The sequence below is a fragment of the Leptonychotes weddellii genome, chromosome 11, assembly GCF_054177405.1.
Source record: "Leptonychotes weddellii isolate Sample4059 chromosome 11, ASM5417740v2, whole genome shotgun sequence".
Taxonomy (NCBI): Eukaryota; Metazoa; Chordata; class Mammalia; order Carnivora; family Phocidae; genus Leptonychotes; species Leptonychotes weddellii.
In genome coordinates, this window is record NC_138379.1 from 39,909,648 (window position 1) to 39,928,476 (window position 18,829).

Genomic DNA, 18,829 nt, shown 5'->3' on the forward strand with positions numbered 1-18,829 from the left:
GCCGCAGCCGTCCTCCTGGGGGCCATTCCACCTAGGGTCTTTCTCACCCACACCCCAGAGACACTCCTGTGTCTGTGCCCTCGGTCCTAGGACAGTCCTGGAGGGAGCCAAGAATCACAACCGTAAAGGCCCAATAACCCCTCCATCCGCACAGCAGGCCCAGCCCCCAACTCGATGAGCAGGTGCTTTGCCAGGCCCAAACTCCAGCGCGCTCTGGGACGCCAGGAATCTGAACACTGCCACGTGCCCACCAGTATCACCACCGCCACCCAGCCTTCAAGGCTCCCCAAGGCAGAAGAGGTAAAAAGGGAGCTGTAGGCCATGAGCTCATTAGGGCTGGCTCCCTATCTCACTGGACTTCTATTCCCCACACCTGCCAGGACATTACAGGTATTTCCTCAATAACAGCTTGCTAAGCTGAACTAAACAGAAGATTCTTCCGCTTAAGCGACAGCTCTGGAGTTTGAGAGTCTGAATTCAGGTCTGTCCTGGAGCCCTGGGCTTTTCCCGCCTTTGCGGGAAGGATCATCTGCCTCTTTGCCCCCTAGAAAGGAACTGCCTCCCGCCCCCAGCAGTCGCTACTTTGGCACCCCCAGGAGCTCCCCTGCACCTCGGATATGGTTCTGGGCCCTTCAACTAGGGCCTGCTCCTCCTCCTGGGAGAAGCATGGGTGCCAGCCTCCTCCGCCTGCATTGGCAGGTATCCCCAAGGAGTGTCTGTGCTCAGGCTTGGCTGTGGCTACAGTGCTGTCCCCACGTCTCCACTCCCCACAAGCCCAGGGCACAGAGCCCCGGCCTCAGACCCATGAAAAAGGGAAATGGGAGTGGAGGTGATTTAAGCAAGTCCCATCCCTGGTTCAAGCCCATTGTCCTGTGCTTTTTTGGAGGAGGTGGGATGGGGGGCAGAAAGCAGAAGCATAGAGAGGTCTGTTGGTCCCATGGTCTCCTCCCAGCCCTCCTCAGGAGAAGGGCACAGGGGAACAGATGGAGAGCCTCCGTGGATCTGAGCCTCCAGACTCAGGCTTCCTGGGATGGGCAGGGGACCACCCATTCCCTTACCTTCTGCCTGAGAGTCTGTGGACAGATTACTGAACTCTGCGGAGGCTCGGTCTCCTTACCTATTAAATGGGGATAAGAACCGATGACCACAGGGGACAATTGTAAAGACTGAGTAAAACATGAATGTGAATGTGCTTGGCTAACTGTAAAGCACCCTTAGAAACATCAGACATTTTCCATAGTCCTGGGAGGTGGGATGTGCAGGTGAGAATATGCGGCTGCTATCGAAGTGGAAACTAGGATCCCATTCCATTTGGCAAACGTCTTTCCACATCTTCTAGGACAAGGCACTTGTCTCCAGGGGTTTCAAAACAAACAAACACTAAGACTTATTCCCTGGTCTCAAGCACTCATAGTCCGGTGAAGAGCTACACCGACATTTACATAATAAGGCAAAACTAGATGCTCCCGGAGGGCCCATGCAGAGAGGGTGGGACATTTTATTCTGGCCTCAGAGGTCAAAGGAGGCTTTTATAACATTATAATATAATAGTTATTAGCATAATATTAACTCTCAGGGCTTGCTGGGGCCATGGAATTCTGGGTATTTGCATGGCTTACCTCATTTAATTGTCATAAAATCCCCATGAGTGGGTTTGCAGATAACAAAACTGAGGCACAAAGAAATTCACTCCTATCCTGGCTTTACAGGGCTGCTAAGTGGTGGAGCTGGGATTTGCACCCGTCAGACTCTGCTCCTCTGGCACACCAGGGGCTGAGTCAACCAAGACAGGTCTCAGGCAGACTCTCTCTGTGGCTGAAAGGCTCTGGGGGATGAGTCACTGAGGGAAGGTGCTGACTTACCCACAGTATCTCCCACCCATGTGCAACTCTGACTCTGGGTCCAGGGTCCTGCCTCTGACACTGCTCCTGGTCTATCTGCGAAGTTGGCCATGGCTCTGTATCCCCCAAGGCTCCATGTCACCACCAATACCAAGGGAGACTGATGTAGCCTAATTGTCAATGTACATTTACATAACAGATCACTCATGGAATAATTATTCTTATTATAAAAGGTAGTTCAATGTCAGAGGCGGGGGAAAAAAAAACTCTCAAATCCTGGTTCTGCACTTATTGGCTGTGCAAACTTGGGCAAATCTTAGTGTCTCTGAGCCTCAGTTTCCCCATCTGTAAGATGTGGTTAACAATGCTGATCTCGGGCAGGTGTTGCAAAGATGAAATGAGATAGTATATCTAGGCACGATAAGCAATGGTTAAATAAGTGACCTTACAAAGGATTTCCACTGGAAAGTCATTTTCTGCACGATAATATCTGGTGATCATAGTACTTTTAACTCATTCATCTGCCACTAAGTTAAATCCATCACAAGCATTACCTCATTTAGTCCTTAAAAGCCTAATTTTCTTCATTTGACTTAGCTTTAGGACCACAGAAAAGATATGCCCAACACATTAATTTTACTGACACACACCTATATATGGAGAGAGAAACAGGATAGTCAGACGAGCTAATACTTCCTGGGCACCTCCCATACACCAGGTACTGCTGTAAGCATTCTACAGTCAGTAGCTTAGTTCATCCTCTCAAAGTGCACCTAAAGGTAAGTACTACTTCATTTTACAGGGCTGGGGCTTGAAGCACAGAGGGGGTAAGTAACTTTCCCAAGGCCACTTTGGCAGGATTCAAACCCAGAGCCCACATTCTTAAGCACTACAGTATTCTAAAATAAAGAAAAGTCACAGCAAGAATGTTGAACGGACCCCAAGCCCCAAATTCTAAGAATTTCAGCGTACTGCTCCCCTCCAAACTAAACTCTGCCATCGTTCCCCTTCTGCCAGTACCTGCTCCCCCTGCCCCGCCCCCATCCCACTGCTCTTGCTTCCCAGCTCTACCCTACTGTACCTAAGTCAGAGGTGTCAGACTAGTGGATTTTTGTGGGCCCTGGTCATCTGGGACCTCAGCTCCCTATATCCCATCCTCTACAAAGTCACAAGGGACACCTCTCCACGCATGGCACTCTTCTGCTCAAGCACACTCAAAGGCTCCCCGCTGCCTAGAGCCGAAGCCCTCAGTGCGGGGAAGAGGATCAAATGGGGACTCAAGATCCCTGCAGGATCTGGCCTGGCCTCCTTCCCTTTGGCCCCAAACCTCTCTTTTGCTGGCTTCTCAGTCCCAGAGGCAGGGCAAGTCAGTAAGCTCTTTCCCACCACTCCATCGAAAATTCCAGCCTTCTCCTCAACTGTTTCCCTCCAGCTACACCCAGAACATCCTATCTTTTTCTCTCTTCATCCACCTCATGGCCTGGCCTCATACATTTAACCTAATTATTTATGGTTTCTCTCCCTGTCCTAGAACTTAAGGTCTATATGGCAAGGGATTTTACCTTTTTTTCCCCCTCTGTAACCATAGCACCTAGAACAGCTTCTGGCAGAGAATAACAACTCATAAATATCTGCTGAGTGAATCGACATTTGACATGCCTAAGAAGAAAATGTGCAAACAACAATGGTGGGGGAATGGCTAACATGCCTCTGGCCTCCTTCTCCGCTCCTGAAGACATTTCTGGAATAGAGGCTGTAGATGCCTAGATTAAGACGTGTGGCAGCCAAACCCTTTCTTGTTCATTCTCCCTAGGATTTACAACAACAGTGCCCTACGAGACCCTGGGCCCACAGTCTCCCATCTCTGTTCTGAACTTAGGTGCGTGCATACACATGTGCGTGAGCATGTGCACACACACACTCTCTCTCCTTGCCTTATTGAAGGCTGTCTGCCTCTGTCCTAAACTCACATGTCCAGCCTCACCTCCTTCTGCCCACCTTCAAACCAAGCCATTTCCCATCTCCCCAGGCCTCTACACCCACTAGAAATGCTCTTCTCTTCCTTCCACGTACCCATTTGCACTTCATGGAACCTTCTAGATCCAGATCAAATGCAGTCTCCACCTCTCCCCAGACTCCTTCTTTCCCTTTCAAGCTTTCCAGGCCCTCTCTAGCCCCTAGAAAACCACCCACTGCTATCTCCACCATCATATGGAATTAGTCATGAAGTTATCTTGTGAGTTGCCTTCAATGATCTGAACCGTTACCACAATCTCCTACTTCATTTTTTTTTAAAACACGTATGTCTTGTTTTCTTGAGTATGTGATGAATGTGCTTTGGAGTAGAGGTGAGGCTGGGCCTACCCCCATTGCCATCCCCATATCACAGGGCCCAGGCCACACAGTAGGTACTCAAAGTCGGCTTCACAATCACCTGCCCAAGGTAAACAAGTCACTTTCCTAATCAGGTCGTTTCCTCAATTACAGGTGCCCGGACTGGCTTCTCCCAATGGCCTGCATTTTTTTCTTCAGGGTCTGCTCTGACCTAGGTTATCTGCAAGGCCAGTTATGGGCTTCTGTTTTCAAAGGGTGTTAGACCCATTCTAATCGTGCTCCCCTGAGCTGGGCAGATGAGTATGGTGGAAGAAATGATCTGTGAAGTCCTGTAGGTCTGGAGAAGGAAAGTGCATCATTCTTGGAGGCAAACCCAGGCAATCAGAGCATTTCAGCTACCTCAAGTCCCGGAATTCAACAGGGGGAAAAGACCACAGTGAGTTGTAGGTGAGTCATAGAGGAAAACCAACACTTGAGGCCCAGGTGTACCTTTTGAGCACCAGCTCTTAGTAAACTGTGATTCTAAGAGGCAGCAAAGTCTCAAGTTCCTTCAGAGCTTCAAAGGAGAGAGTCAGGGAGGAGGTGGTTTACTCAGACCCCCCATGTGCCAGGCTGTAGAAGAGGGTCCCCTTGCATCCCTACAGCCAGGTTAAGTGGGCTGTCACTAGCCCGGTGCGCACCTGAGGAGCAGAGGCCCATTCGGTAGGAGGCAGAGCACTGACTGAACCAGGTGAGTCCCGCTCTTTCCACAGTCCCCCAAGCAGCAGTCCCAGGTTGTCTGTGGTTGGGTTTTTATTGGTTTTGTTGTTTTAAATTTTGGGTAGGAAATACATTCAAAAATCAAAACTCACTAAAGTATGCAGGAAGTGTGTCCCTTCTACCGCAGCTACCCAGTCTGCCCCCGCTCCGAACCTGGGAATGGCTCTCATTGCTTACGCCTCATCCCTGACAATGTTTATGTATATACACACAAATACAAATATTGATTCTTTTCTTTACGTAACTGATATACACTTCTCAGTGCCCAGCTTTTATCTCTTAAAGGGATGGACTTGGGATAGGGCCTGGAGACAGAGGATCCCTATGTAACAAAAAAGCATGAAAGAGGAAAATATTCTGGAGAACACAGGTGTGCTCAGAGAAGACCTGAGGCCTAAAGGGAAGGTCCCCATGGGCACCGTGGGGTGGTGTCAGTTGCTGATGGGATCTCAGGCCAGCCAGAGAAGAGCTTGGGTGGTGGGTGGGAGCATGGCAGGGCGGGGAGAGGAAACACCACAAGGAAGTCCTGAAACCCCACTGGCTGAAATATCCGGCTGGCCTCCCCTTCCAGGAAAGGGAGGAAGTATCCATAGAAACAGGACTAACTGATTCCCACAACAATGGCAGAATGGGTTACTGACCAGGAGGACACAGGAACTATGGAGGAAAAGCAATCATTTCCTCTGAAATTTATGAGAGACCAAGAAGGGGGAAGTTGGTGCCTGAGACTCTCACAGACTTCAAATGGCTGTGAGCACGGAAGGGCTCTAGGACCTGAGATTGAGGAAGTCAATGATTCAGACTCCAAAGCAGCTCCAGTTCTGCAAAGGAGTGAGGGGGGAGGGGCAGTGAGGAGGAGGGTAGGGAGGGAAGGAGAGGAAGCGGGAGGAGGAGAAGGGGGAGGGGCCTTCTAGGTAGCAAGCCGCTCACCAGAGAGGTTGAGAGCTGGGCTCCGGGTACAAATCAGCTAGACTCCAACTCTCCCTCTTGCCCTAACTGTGAAACCTTGAGCAAATCAGTTAACCCCTCTGTGCCCTAATTTCCTCACTGGTAAGTGGGACAAATGACAAGATCCACCTCATGGGGTTGGCACAAGAATTAAGTGAGTTCATGTTTACAAAGCCCTGATACCAGTGCCTGGCACGCAGACAACTACAGAACATGTTCCGGAACAGGAGCCGTGTGGTTGCACAGGGAGCCCTTGACAAGGCCAGCTGTTGGAGCCCACGAGCCGTCACTGGAAGGAGAATGCATAACCAAGAAAACCCTAAGATAGTGATGAGAGGCCTGTCCCCACCTCAGCCAGAGGAGGCAAGCCTGGGATGAGCTCAGGCTGCACAGCAGAGGGCAGAGGGCAGGAAGGTCTGGGGGGTCATCTGGAGCCAAGAGGTCGAGGGACAGAAAGGGGCCCTGGGAAGTCAGACCTGGGCTCCCACTCCAGGTGCCTTGGGGCCCCTCTCCCAAAGAGCCATCTTTTGACTGACAGACAAAGATCCAACACTGAGATGAGAAAGGGAGCTGGGATGGGGGACAAGCTTGGTTTCTAAAATACATCTATTTAGATATTTCCAGTGACTGTAAGTCCCCTGGCCCAGAGCATTGGAAACTCTTGCAGATGAGACCGCTGAACTTCCAGCTGCATCTCTGCGGGGCAGCCCGGGGACACCCGAAAGCAGTCTGGGGGCCCCTCTGGGAACTGACAACACGTGCTGTCAGCCAGAGCCCACTTCCTCCTGTGACGGGATCTAGAGGGAGATGGAAGACTGCAATAGCCGTGGCCTGCCAGATTCAAGAAGACATCTGGCCAGAAGTCAGAAAAGCAAACGGACAGCGACTCAGGAAAGGGGCAGCCTAGACTGCCATTCCCAAAGCATGCTGATGAAAGATGTCACGGTGCCTGAGGGGAGGTCTCTAGTAGCAAGCCAGAGGGCTCTCTCCCGAGAAGCATTTTATCAGCAACTCAGATGATGCTACGGAAAGCATATTTTTTAATTTTATTTTATTTATATTCAATGAATTAACATATAGTATATTATTAGTTTCAGAGGTAGAGGTCAGCCATTCATCTGTTGTGGACAACACCCAGTGCTCATTGTATCATGTGCCCTCCTTAATGTCCATCATCCAGTTACCCCATCCCCTCACCCCCCTCCTCTCCAGCAACCACATGGAAGGCATACTTAAATAGGATCCTGAAAGAGCTCAATGGACCATGGATGCACCGAATTTAACAAAGTGGAAATTTAATAGAAATGGTTGTTCTGAATCAGATGGGAAGAAAATAGGAGGCTCTGCATTTAAGTTCTAAAGCCACACACGTTCAGGACAGAGAAGATGCAGCTGAGCAACACAACATGTTAAAAAGATCTGGTCAGCAGTAATGTCAGTGAGTCAATGGTGTGATATAGCGGCCAGCAAAGCTGATGCAATCCTGGGCTGCATTAAGAGGAGTAGAATGGCCTCAACCAGGGAGGTGATGGCTCCCTTCCTCTGCTGTGGCCATACCACACCACGAATAGCATACGTGGCCTGGGCACTGTATAAGAATCTGAACACGTGGGAGTTTGCTCAGAGGAGAACCACCAGGAAGATAAAAAGAACTGAAACCACATCACAGGTTGTTAACCTAGAAGAAGACTCGATAGAGAGAACAAGAGGGCTGCCTTTAAATATCTTGTTTTACTAATTACAAGATGCGTACTTTTCAATTATAAAATGTCTGAAAGCAGAATGTATCTTCTAGCCCCTTAACATCTAAGATTGAGAAATGTATCATCAATTTACCAAAATATAATAATATGTCAAAAGAGCCACAAAGATGGCAGAGTCAAAAAGTGAATTAGAAGAATCAGATTCTAAAACTGAAGAGGTTTTAGAAATGCCTAACCAATATGTTTTCCTTTTTATGTACATACAAGTGTTATGGGATATAAACTTATGTCTAAAGTCTAAAAAGATTCTTCTCTCAGTAAATATAAAACTTTTCAGTGATAACAAAGCATCATTCCACAATTTAATTGGAAGCACTTTTTCTTTCTTGAAGGTACACGAAATAGTGGTACTTCTTCCTATCAGTCTATCACAGACTGGATTTAAAAACCGTATCTGAGGAGGTGGACATGTGGAAGGAAAGAGAACGCTCATTCTCTATGACTTCAAGAAGGAAGACTGGGACCAAATGCCAGAAGCTACCAGGAGCCATCAGGAGGGGACAGGAGGAGCCGTCCAAAGATGGAACAGGTCAGCTCTGATGTGCAAGCCGAGGCTGGACCACCACAGTGGAGAAATCAAGCACCAACAGAACAGCCCTGTGGCTCCGAGGTCTGATGGCGAAGATCTCGCCACAAAGGGAAAGGCGCCTCATCTGTCTTCATTGCACACATAGGTGCTCTGACTGAGCCAATCTCTTAACAAGTCACTACTTAAAGGTAGAAGCCACTTAGGGAACAGGACTGAATGGGAGGCCAGAAGCAAAGAGGAGCCCTGTCCACATCTATGCTCTCAGACTCCATTGGGCCAATTCAGGAGCAGACTCGAGGAGGAAGGGCGTCTCTGCCCCCTAGGTGCCAGGCACCATGATAGGTGTGCTGGGCACACTGCCCCATTTAATCCTCACAGCCACCCTGAGTGGTGAATATTATCACTCCCATCTTATTGAAGAGACACTTGAGGCTCAGAGAAAGGAAGTGGCTTGCCAAAGGTTTTACAACTCTAAAAACCATAGTCAGTGGGACAACATGCTTCACAGAAAGGAAACTCCAGAACTCTTGGTTGCAGAATGAATAAATTGAGCAATTAACTGATCAGTCAATGAACCAATGTGGTCTCATATTGGTAGCACTAATACTAGAAAAAAGAAAGACGAAAGCTGATTCCGTGTGTGCCCCCCACCCCAACCGTAGCTCCCATGGGCACTGAACTCATGCCCTTTGCTGATTGCAGGAGCGATTTATCCCATCACATACAGCAAGGGTGTTCCTGAGACCTCTGTGGCAGAGAACAGGTGCTGGAAACCCTGCTCAAATGTCAAAGCCTTAAGCACACCAGGTTGCCATGCCTCCCACCTGCTAGGTTAACACTGGAGCTAGTGGAAACTGAGCTCAGTTTCTGCCCCCTCCCCATGGCCAGGTGTCCAGAGGGCCGAGGGAAAGGCTGGGGAGTCAGCCAAGCCCCTACATGTTCCAGCTGCCTGGAAACATCAAGTCCTGCCCCACCCACATGCCCAAGCTTCTTCCTCCACTGGGGAAGTAAACCCAAAGTGTGCACCAGAAACCCAGGGCAGCACCCACCTGAATGGGGATATTTGGGTACTTGTGAGACCACTTCAGAGGCTGGCCCACAATGCTCCACGAGCGTCTGACAACTGCAAACCCCACCCCCACCCCCACCACAGCACTTGGGGCTGGCCCGATTCCAGCCTTCCACACCGCCCCCAGGCAGCCCCCACGTTTCTACCACGTGGCTCCCTGAATGTGCCCTCACTTTTCCACATTTCCGTGTGCTATACCTCTGGCTATCTCTGTCTATGGAAATCCTATTTTCCAAGGCCCGTCTTAACCACCAAGTGCCACCTCCTCCAGGAAGTACCCCCTGGTTCCACTGTGAGGCTCTCCAAAGCACATTCCACACTCTACCTTGCTATGTGGGCATCTGCAGCTTGTCTAATGCACCTCCGTGCATTAGGTGAGGGCTCCGCTCCTGTCATTCACTGCAGCATCCCCAGCACGGCAGCTGCACACTGAGCTCAAGAGCCTTGGTCGAGGTGCTCCATGCCCTCCCTGACGGCACCCTATTAACAGTCCTGCTTCCCTCCTCCACCTCTTCCCAGCTAACTCATCCCCTCAGGTTCAGCCCTCTGCTGACAGCTAATCAGAGATAAGCTAATCTGTCAACATATCCTTCCCAGTTAAATTCTACATTTTTTATAAAGGGAAGACAAGGACTGGAAACAAAGGTGGGAATTTTAGGCCCCAAGGCTCTGGCGGAGGTATTTTTGTTAACGAAAGATCTTGCACCAAGCAATTGAGCAAGCCATGCTACAAATGTATACATCCTAAACTGGAAGAATGCCAGAGCTGCGAGAAAGGGGGCAGGGCTCTGCCCCCAAAAGGGAAGGCCAACTGCAATTAAAGCTGCCCAAAACAAACCACAGGATCACGGCTGGGCAAAAAGGGTGGAGGGAGAACAGACTTGACTCACACCTGGCTGGGTGACCTTGAGCAAGGAACCGCACCTCCCTGGCCTCTGCTCAGTACCAATAGACCTCTGAGCCTCGGTTTCCCCATAAGTAAAAACCACAGTGGCATGAGTGAGAGCTGGGTGATCTCAGAGGGCCCTTCCAGTCTGACATCCCAAGGTCCTGTGACTCATGGCCTCCATCTCTCTCTCCCTCCCTCCTGGGAGGTCAGTATCATTTGAAACTACCCTAGTTCCACTCCCTGCTCACCTTGAGCCCCACCTGAGTCCAAAGACAAAGGCAATGCTAAAGATCTCCCAGCCAGTCAGCAGGCAGCATGGGGGGGGGGGGGGGTTGCCACCACAGGTGAAAGGAAGGGTCAGCACTGGGGGCAGGTGTTGGTTTCTATGGACACAGAAATGCTCCTCATTCACGCTGCCATCTGTCCCAGTCTGGAAAAAGACAGCTGGTCGCCTTTGCTTCCCTGACCTACCTTTTTAAGAGATTACAATTGCTTGCCAAATTTAAGTGCTGCTCTAAAATCAGGACATATAAGGTCTCTCAGCCTGGATCGGAAGGGTTCAGAATGGGTAAAGAGCAGGAACGATGCAGAATAAAGCTTGGAGGCAATCTAGGCCGCTCTGTGCAGCCATGCCAATTAAACATCTTTAAAAATAGCCTCCCTCTTCTCTCGTGCTGAAGATAAAGATGAAGTTTCAGCAATAACCAGACATCTGCTAGGAGCTTCTGAAGAGATCACAACATAAACACCCTGGAGAGCTGCCATAAACAGCCCAGAGCCCTCTCCAGGAGGCCAGCAGCGTCCTGCTCACCACTGGGGGTGGGGAGGAGCACAGAAGGAGGTGGTGCGGAGAGGCTGGGCTCCCCAGGGCAGAAGGAGGTGGTGGGGAGGAGGAGCTCAACCAGACAGAAAATGGAGAACTGGCTACCTTCTGCAGGGAAGTTAAGAGGTCAGGAACCCACCAAGAGAAAGATTTCCAGGAAGCCATCCAGAGGATTCCAGGCCCGTTCTGAAAATGGGTCACTCCTTAAAAGTGGAAGTAAAGACATCTTTGAGTGCCCACCTCTGCAGGGTGCTTTCCCAAAAAAATATTTTAATTACATCTCTACATCAACCCTTTGAGGTAGGTGTAATGACCTCCTTTATATAGACTAAAATACTAGTGTTCGTGGACTTGCCCAAGGCCACATGGCTAGGATTCGAACCCAGGTTTGTCTTAGTAGGATTGTTTGTACCTATTATCACAGAACAGGCCCTTGAGGTTTCTCCCCAATGTCCAGGCTCTCTACATCCACAAATCTAACACCAGGAGATTCTGCATGAGGAGAGGTGGCAAAGTAGCGGGGAAGGGCAATAGTTAAGCTTTGGCCAATTGAAAGAACCACTGAGTCTCAGCAGCCGTGTGGGCCCCACTCTGCGTTCTGGGTGCTTCCCAGCAGATCCAAAGAGGAGCAAAGGGGGAGACAGGCACAAATCAATGCCTAGATTCTGTCTGCCAGGATCCACAGGAGATTAGCGACAGCAGATGCCATTGAGGAAGAGAACAGAGGGCTGGAGGATGGGAAGGAGAGAGACTTTTCATTGAATTACCTTTGTCCTGAGTGAATGAGTATGTTACCCTCATCCATGCATGTTGGGGGGGAGGGTGAGTACCCTGCGTCTGTGTGTATCTGTGTGTGGGTGGGTGAGTCATTTTTTTAAGACAGTCCAGGATGTCAGGTACAAGATAACAGACACACCCAGGCTAGAGATGGAAACCTGGAGCAGGCAGGAGTGCTGGGCCTCTGGCTGCCACAAACTGAGGACCCAGCAGAATCCTGAGACCTCATCCAGAGCCTCCTCCTTCCTTCCAACAGTCCTGTCCTGCAGCTGCAGGCAGACAGGTGACAAGCTCTCCTGGTATGGACCCCCTAGTCCCCAAGGCCCCCACCATTTGCCCAAGCCCCATAGGACATTCCCTGAGGAAAGAGATGGACCTAGTCCTCTCTCTGAAGTCTGAAAAGAGGCCTCCCCAGTGGCCCCGTCTATTCCTCTGTTTTCCATTTCATCTGCTATCAGACCCCTACCTCCTTCAAGCAGGGGTTTCCTCACCTGCCCTTTGCATCAAGCTGTGCAGAAGCCCCTCTGTCCTGATACTCGGAGCTTTCGGCAATCTGACCTCACAGCAGGCATGGACTCCACACGCTACACCTCAGGACCCCCTTCTGCTCCTCCAGGGTGAACAGCTGTCCGGCAGAGGGGTCAGCGGCTCTGCCAGGCCCCCAGCAGGCCCTGGGCCCACTCTGCTCCAGGCAGCAGCTCTCCCAGGGACCAAAGGGCCCAAGTGACTTTTTCCTGGAACTTCTTCATCCTCCCCTACACCTCGTCTCCTGGCCCCGGGTCCAAGTTAAACTCTGCGATGCTGCAAATCTTTACTTGTTACAGTCAGTACTCAGATACGTAGCCAAGGCCAGCCATTCAGAGTCACGAGAGCAAAGCCATGGTTTCTGCATCTGCTGTAACACACTGATATGAGCACGGCAGGGCCAGAACGGGATGTTCCTAAACTCCCACTCCCGCCTCTGGCAGGGCTGGGCTTCGAGACTGGGTGTGGCAGGAGCTCCGGCCTGCAGACGTCCCTAAAACCTTCTCTTGGGGCAGCTCAGAGATCACAAGCCACCATCCAGCTCCTCACTACCCTCCTCTTGCTGCCTGAAGAAAGGACATCTGCACTGGACATCCCTCACTGCGGGGGAAGGAGAAAACCCGGGGCCCCAAACCAGCAGGAAGCAAGTCCCTCTTCGGGGACCCGCCAATACCTGTGTGTTCCCCAAAGAGCAATCTGACCCGGCCTTGCAAGGAATGCCAGTGCAGCCAGGGATCCCGGCTGGGAGGTGGGGATTCAGGGTGGGGCGCAGTCAGGGAAATTCCCCCGACACTCAGGGAAGAGAGAAACACTAGTGCAAACAAAGAACATACTACAGTCCCAACCCTAAAAACATCAGCACTGTCCACGCACAGTTCCCGGCCAGCCACCATGGCAACAGGCCAGAGCTTCCTAGGATGAACTACAATAATATTTAGGTGGGTGGAGGGTACCGAGCAATTACATTTAAGAAATGATATCACACCTGGCCTTCACCAAAGGCTCCTCAGGGGTGGACACTTCCTCAGCAGTGGACAGAGAAGGGAAAGGGTCTCAAAAATCAGACTCCACGGTGACCCAGTCTTGCAGTGAAAGTTTGTTTGTGACCAAAGGGCTCATGTCCCCTATCATCCCTGCCAGGCCTGAGTTTGCGAGACCAGATGATCAGTGCTTCAGAAAGGAGGAGATTTATCAGTGCAGACCAGCCATGTTTTCTCCCTCTGGAGAAGATGCAGGGAGGAAACAGAAATGGTGGAGGGAGCGGTCAGCCACCCCCACCCCCAAAGTGAGGTCCGTGGGGTGTTTGGCTATCATGCACTTCCCCAAGAAGACAAGACAGGCCACTGGGGCCTGAAGCTTTGCCCTGCCTACCTGGCCTTAACAACCATGTCATTCTGTGTGCCTCTGATAGCTGAATAAAAAAAATCAAGAGCCTACCATTAGAACAATTTCAGGGAAACCAAAATGAAATTCTCAAGAAGGAAAGGGAGGAGGTAGAATGGGAAAGAGGGTGAGGCTGCATGGGTTCCATGGGTTCCTGTTTCCTAAGCCCCAGCTTTCTTGATTCCCTAATTTGAGGAAGCCCAGGTAAGTTCTTAAAGATAATGTCATAAAACAAATAAATAAAATAGGCAAATATCAAAATCCCAATGGCTCTGTGACCTTATCCTCATACATAGCTATACAAAAATGCATGTATAATTTTGTCTTCCCATCCACATTGAATAAAATTCTCTTTTTTAAGGAAAAAGACACCAAGTATTTGGATTTTCCACTAGAAAAATGTTTTTATTGTAAAAATTTGGAGAAAATACTAAGATGACTAAAGATAAAGGAAAATAATCAACTATAGCACTGCTATCAAAAAAGAAGGACTCGCCTGGTGGAAAAGACCACGTGAAAAACAACAACAAAAACCCAAGACAAAACAAACAACAACAAATAAGAAGAAAAAAACAACTCCTCATTCTGAGGGCTGTTTGCAGAGGGGGCCCCTCGCGGGTGGGTCAGATCTTACGGAGATTTGACAGGGAATCCAGGAGAGAAGCGTACCTTTTCCTTCCCTCCTGAGCCTCCCGTCTCCTTCAGTAGGATGCCCACAAAGGTGCCAGAGGCGACATTAGCTCTTCTCCGCAAACTCAGACAAGATACTGAAAGGTCATGAGTGTGCGTCGTTTGAGTAAGGCTCCACAACTGGCCAGGTGTGGGGCAGGTCAGGGGAGCTCGGCAAGGCACAGGGAAGGAGCGCTGCCCAGACGGAGGTGTGCAGAGGTCTCTGTGGAGCCCAAACGCCAAGTGTCTGGGTCAGAATGTGCTGATGCCTTTGGCTGAGTGAGTTGGGATTCCAAGCTCTGGCAGAAATGACCTCAGTCACCGTCTGCCCCACAGATGATCGGGGGAGACCGGTTGCTGATCAGGGCAGAAAGGCGGCCATCTGGGCTCCCCACCACAAACCAGAGCAGTGTGGTGAGCACAGCAAATAGTTCTCTTATTTCACAATGTGTACAGACTGATGCTTGCTGAGGAAACCTCCACACCCGATCAAGTCATCTTTTTTTTAACCCTCTTATCTAAACACTGTCACAAGCAGTCACACAAGCCCAGGACAGGGTTCATTCACTCAAAATACACTGCCTGAGTGGCTGTGACATCACTGGACAGATGCTCAGCTAGCCTCTGCCCCATCCCAGAGGCCACACAGGGTTCCAGCTGGGCACAGAAGTGGATTACAGCCTTGCAGGGTTTGCCGGCCAGCGGGGGAGGTGGGCACTTAAGACGGAGGGTCGTGGCTGGTTAAAAAGCGGAGGGGAGGCTGCTCCAGATTAAAATAGGCATAAAAAGACTAGCAACCAAATGTAGCATACAGACTTGGATCCTGATTCAAACAAACCAATTCCGAAGGTCCTTTCGGAGACCATCCGGGAACTCTGAATATGGACAGATGAGACCGAAGAACTATTGCTCATTTTATTACATGCTATAATGGCAATGTGGTTACGAAAAAAAAACACATTCTTTTAAAAATAGATATATACTGGGTTAGATAGGGGCAAAATGACATGGTATCAGAGATTTGCTTTAAAATACTTCAGGAAGAAAAGACAGAAGGGGAGAAAAATAAAGAGATGAAGCCAACCCGGCGTAATCTTGATGACTGTTGAAGCTAGATAATGAGTATATGGGGCTCATTATATTATTGTCTTTATTTGTTTGAAAATGTTCGTGGATATGGTAAAATAGAGGATGGCAGTACACTATGGTGGACAGCTTAATGAAGACTGGTACAAAAGGCTAAGGGAATACGGAGCAAAGAGCAAGGAGGATTTGTAAGAACCAGGAAAGAAATCTGCTAAGTTTTGTGAGGGTTTTAAAAGCCATTTCATAGTGGGGTGGGAAGCCATGTTCACAAAGAATTATAACAGAAGTTGGGGACTAGTGAATGCAGCGAGGGAGCGGCCCACACCACCCCTCCAGACTACAGAGCACAGCCACCAGATTTTCCTGCTTCCTTCAGTCCTTAACTCACTACCTCAATCTCATTCATACAGACTGAGACCAGAAGCCTAGCTTGGTTACTCACTAGCCACGTGAAGCAAGCGGGGGAGGGGGGTACTTTCAACCTTCCCCAGTCTCAGTCGCCTCATCTATAAAATGGGGACAACCCCAGTTACTTCTTTGGAGGGCTAATATGGGGACCTAATGATATAAACAGTGAAAATTCCCCGCATGATGAACAGTATTCCCTTCCCTGGCTCTTTAAACAACAGAGACTTTTAGCCCTGGCAGGGCTTCTAAGACGAGCAATGTTCAGCCCAAATTTTCTTGCGTCCATACTCTACCCCTCCAGCCAGAATGAAGGCTCTCCACCAAGAAGGCAGGACCTCTACCCTTCAGAAGCAGGGAGTGAAAGGAACAGGTCCATGGTTGTTGACAGGCACACCCAGATGAGGGTATGGACATGGGCAGAGAGAAGAAACACACCCCAATTATAGGCAGAGGAGGGTTACCCAACTGTTCCTTTGCTCCTTGCTGCTCCTAGGAATGGGCCTTCAATGAACATAGCTAAAACCAGCTTTAGTCCATAAGATGCTTTTTAGTAAAGTACAACTGGTTGGTATTAGGCTAATCATGATTTTCTTTTAGAAGAGAGGGATGAGCAGAAAGCCAGAGCTCCAGGACTGAAGAAGGAAGGCAGCACAGATAAGAAGATCTGGGGATCTCAATCACCTTACAACCATAACTAGTATAGCTCAACAACTGTCCCCCCGAAACAAAACAAACAAAACCAGGATCAGATCTAAGGTAGAGGTTATTTCAGCTAATATTCTTCCTAGACTATCCCAGAAACCAACTTTCAGAGGTGAGACCAAGTCAATGGCACAGGCAGGCTTCCTCCCCAGCCCCGCACCCCCCATAGTACCCAAACACCAGCAGGTCAAATCCCTCCCCAGTACAGCATGACCAATACCAGCCATTCATCCCTGACCAGAGGACAGAGTGAGCAAGTGGTCTGCAGGTTGAACAACCTGGGCTAACCAGGGTCAGTTCAAGTGCTTTGCCAAAGAAGCAGCCTCTGAATCTTGAGACAGAATCTTTTCAAAGGCCAGGAGGCTCCAATCAGCACAAGGGAGTGCCATGATCCTGCAGACATCACTTTCTAGAGCCACAGGGCAGCAGGAAGAACACTGAATATAGTTCTGGCAGAGCCTGGTCCAAATCCTGGCTCAGCCACTTTCTGTGTGACCTTGGGCACTTATGCTACCCGAGTCTGTTTCCCCACATCTAAAATGAGGAGGGCAAAACTGAGTGTTTGGAAAATAACCATGAAATCTGCTGCAAAAGTGCCACAGGGCAGGCCCTGTCTGTCCGTAGGCACATAATAAATCTGTCTTCTGCCCAAAGGTAAGCTCTTCCTGCAAGGAGTCTTCAGAACATCAGTTGGGGCTGTCCTGGAGACTTGAGGCCCACTTGTTGGCCCCAGGAAGGGGACAAGAACAGAGCTGGTCCAGGTGCCAGGCACCCAGGCACATAAACACCAGAGGGCCAACCCGCTGCTGGCTTTCTTTCCAAGGGACCTGCCCACAAGGGGGCCAGCTAGTGACTTCACCCCCCGGCCCCCCACTGCCTGAAACCACAGAAGACTAGAGTGAGCAAGGGAGGCTGACAGCAAGAAGGTCCACATACTGCCACCTCAAGTCCCACAAGGCAGGATGGCCCTCCAAATAAAAGCTCTTTTGGCCTTAAGAACCCAGGTTACAAAATTAACAACGTGGAAGGAGGCACACGTTTACTCTGGTTTCAACACGCCTCTTCCCCATCCAGCAAAGGCTATGATTCCCAGCTCTGCAGGGAGGCTGGCCTAGGATAAAGTTAACCCCACTTGCTCCAGTCCGGAAGCCAGGTCAGCGGTGGCAGACGCTGCCGGCAAGACCCCATTTCTTCCCAGAGCTAGTACGGACGACGACAACGAAAAGGGAGCCGCAGACGCCCCCGCCGGGTGCTCCGAGGCCTGGGGTGCGCCTGGGCTGCTGGGGGATACACGACAGACAGGACAGCGCCGCTGTCCCCTGACCACCTCCACGCCCGGGCCCCAGACTCAGTCCCAATCCCAGCCCGCAGGCGGCCAGGCCACTGACATTTGGCCCAACTTAACTTCCTGTTGTTAAGGAGGGAGAAGAACCGTGGCGGGTAGGGAAGCGCCCAGTGAAGAGCCGGGAAAGAGCGTGAACAGAGCAGAGCCCAAATTATGGGAAAGCAAAGTTTGGGGATGGTCTGCCCCTGTGGCATGCGGTACTGCGGGCGCGTCGCGCCCACTCCGTGTTGACGTTTGGGGATTTTCTCGGCTTAGAATTGCAGGGTTTGGGTGTTGGGGCGGAGTAGGAGGTAGTTCGGGGTACGGGTGGCAGGCTTTTATTGCGTTCTAATCGATTCAGAGACCTATCGGGCAGCCCCAGCCTCCCCGGGCAGGGCCACCTGCTTGCCGGACGCCCCGCGGGGTGGGTTTGAAGCGAGAGATGCTGCGGCCGCACCTGACTGTCCCCGGCGCGGGCCAGGGCGCAGAGTCCAGGCTCGGCTGCCATGGTCCCCGCCCGCCCTCCAGACCCTCCCTCCCTGGAGCCCCGCACCCCACCCTCCTTACCGAGATCCGCGCCAGCCACCGAGCCTCGGGTCAGCTTCTGCCTTCACCTCGGGCCGCGCACGCGGCGGTCAGGACCCGCAGGCCGCCTGCGGAGCTGGGAGCTAGGGAGGCAGCCCCGCGCAGCCTTAGCCAGGCGAGCGCCTGCACTTCTGCGCCGCGCGGCTGACTGCGCTGGGAGCCGCCCCCATCGGCGGCGCGGCCAATGACAGAGCGGCTGGGGGCGCGCCCCGCCCCCGACCCGAGGCCCGCGGCCAATGGCAGTGCGGCGCGGAGCCCACCCCAGCTCCACGCCCGCTCCGCCCCCACGGGGCCAGCTGTCACCGCGTCTGCCGGCGGGCGCACGTGGGCTGTAGCCGTGCCCCGAGCGCAAGGAGCCGCGGGCGCTCCCACCCAGACCAGCACAGGTCTGAGACCAGCGGGGGGCCGATGAAGG

At 51.1% G+C, this 18,829-nt stretch overlaps 1 protein-coding gene across 1 annotated transcript in view; it reads right to left on the minus strand.

Annotated features, from left to right (window-relative positions):
* Positions 1 to 18,557, minus strand: part of MICAL2 (microtubule associated monooxygenase, calponin and LIM domain containing 2) — a 213,540-nt gene extending 194,983 nt beyond the window's left edge. Inside the window, exon 1 of the mRNA XM_081798584.1 lies at positions 18,397 to 18,557. The gene's annotated coding sequence lies outside the window, so the exon portion shown is untranslated. The remainder of the gene's footprint in view (positions 1 to 18,396) is intronic.
* Between the last annotated feature and the right edge of the window lie 272 nt (positions 18,558 to 18,829).